The sequence below is a fragment of the Orycteropus afer genome, unplaced genomic scaffold (genome assembly GCF_000298275.1).
Source record: "Orycteropus afer afer isolate SDZICR_OR568_19922 unplaced genomic scaffold, OryAfe1.0 scaffold00138, whole genome shotgun sequence".
In the NCBI taxonomy this organism is placed as follows: Eukaryota; Metazoa; Chordata; class Mammalia; order Tubulidentata; family Orycteropodidae; genus Orycteropus; species Orycteropus afer.
The window spans coordinates 7,658,312-7,660,824 of record NW_006921725.1 but is presented as its reverse complement, the minus strand read 5'-3'; the positions used below and the strand labels follow the sequence as shown (position 1 = coordinate 7,660,824).

The 2,513-nt window shown below is 38.1% G+C and overlaps 1 pseudogene; it reads right to left on the bottom strand.

The window, feature by feature from the left end:
- Positions 1-1,087: 1,087 nt before the first annotated feature.
- Positions 1,088-1,663, bottom strand: LOC122150425 (annotated as a pseudogene).
- Positions 1,664-2,513: the final 850 nt, after the last annotated feature.

Genomic DNA, 2,513 nt, shown 5'->3' with positions numbered 1-2,513 from the left:
ATAGCCTCCCCTACAGCTAGCACCCTGAAGTCTGACTTCTAGCCTAAACTGTGAGAAAGTAAACTTCTGTTCATTAAAGCTACCCACTTGTGGTATTTGTTACAGCTGCAACATCCTCCATCTACACTGGCTCAGAAACCAGGCAAAGAAAAGGGCATTTAAATGGTTGAGCAACTATAAGTCACCCCAGCATGTCTGTATCCTGAAGCCCTGCCTACCTTGACATGAACTTGCCTTAGGTCCAGACACAAGTCTGAATTTCTCCTATTGCTGGGTCTGCAAGTGTTATGTGACTTTCTGTGCACTGTCTGTCCTGGAGGTGCCCCAGTGGTACGATGCTATTGCCATCCATCCAGTGGCACTGAGAAATACAGGCTTCTTGGTTTTTCTCCACCTCAGAAAGGAAGACCTATCTTAGGGATGGATATGTGGACTCTCTTGCTCTGAGGACCTATCTTACATTTCTGAACTGTCTCCATGAGTGACATACTGTGACACTGTGAAGACTACATTCAGTATCACAAAACATATTTGAACAGTTGAATGCAAAACCAATTTGCTCTGTAACCTTTCACACAAATCACAGTAATAATAAATTTTAAAACTAAAAATTAAAATTATTTGGCACAAAATCAAGGTTTCCTTCAGTAGTTAATTCACAAAGAAGTACAGCTTTGGTCTCTTTCATATTTATACATAATAAACACATTTTTTGTATCTTTGTCCTTGTTCTTGTCTTTGTCCTTTTTTAATGTATTTTAGCTTGTCTTAATATTTTTATCTTCAGAATTTCACCTCAAGAAGTATAATAGGAATGGGAGACAGAGAATGATAAACTCTCCAGCACATTTTTACTTCTGAAAAAGAGCACACATACATCTACTTACCCACCTCAAAAGAAGACAACAAAGCTGAAGAATGGTTATCCAAGCCATGCACTGACACACATGGGACTAGATTCTGTGTCGCTACATGTATGTGCCAGTCATGGGTAAGTGTTGGCAAAGCTGGACAAATTTTACTGCCTCAAGATATCACCCATAGTTCACAGGTATCATCTGGCCTCGTTTCCATAGCTAGAGAACTCTTAGATCTTATCATCAGCCTACTGAATGGTTCCTTTTCAGGGACATAGATACTATCCAATTATTTTTGGATATCCTTGTTTTTAACTGCCACTTGCTGAATTCAAGCAGATGAATTTGATAGAAGTTCAATGTTGTTTCCTACAAGAATTACTCATCTTTCTGGGCTTGACATACCGAACAAGGAACATCTGGCCTCATTTGAACTCTCTGGATGCATTTTCCACTCATGGAGTTTTGGATTTCAACAAGAGACGCACTCTCTTGAATACTGTTGGTGGGGAAGCAAGCATAAACAGAGCTCATCTTGTACCAGAAGCCAGTGAACCACCCTTGATCAGATTCTGTACATGACTACAGATAGTGCAAACTTCTGCCAGTTCCTTTCCATTTCTCCAGCATTTGCCAACACAAAGTCTCTTTTTTTTCTTTCCAAAAAGAATGAGTTCTGCATCAATGTGATTGAATTACTTCTGCCAGGATCATCCAGAGCCCTTCACAATGAATGTGCAACCATTCAGAGTGATATTCACATTTCCTGGAATGCCGACAGCCTGGCTGATGAGAATGGTCTTCATTCTTACCATAGATGCAGCAAAGAGCTAGATATTCTTTCAATGACTAGTAAGTCTTACTTTTGATTAGTCTACAGTTGATTACAAGTGAAAGGGTATGGGTGAGAGAGCAATGATCAGCAGTGTTAACAATCTTTCAGGCCAGATAAAAGTTTGGACACACAACCAATACCTCATATCTTGAGGTACTTTCTTTAGAAAACTAATAGCTAATGCCCAGAGGTGAAAAATATTTTAAAATTAAAAACAATTTTTTAAAATAAATAGAGAATAGGAAGTAAACTATTAAAACTAAAACTTGAGAGCTTTTAAAGTCTAAGTAAAAATAAAAGTTGTGGTTGTGGTAAAATACACAAAATAAATGAAGTTTATAATAATGGAATAAAAGGAAAAAATAATACACAGATACTAAAACAAACTGATCAAAGAACACATATCATGAACACTGAGTTTTGATTGGTCATGGTAGTACTCAGTAAATATTAAATACATAAACATTAAAAAAATTTAATGGTCAAAGACGATGTTTTTGAAAGGAGAAAAAAAATGAAGAACTTAAGCTAAGGGTGTAAATAAAGAAAACCAAAGTACAAGCAGGGGTTTAAGAAAACAAAAGGGGAAAGGGGAAAAGGAGGTTCTCCTTTGAGGTTCTTCCTCAAAGAGGAAGGGGTCAAGAGATGGAAAGACCGATCTGCCATTAAGTCGATTCCGACTCATAGTGACCCCACTTTGGGTTTCTGAGGTGATAAATCTTTACAGAAGTAGGGAGGCGGGGCAAGATGGCGGACTAGGCAGAAGGATTGCACAGACCCTCTTCAACAAAGAAAAGGGAAACCAATTAACACAGACACAG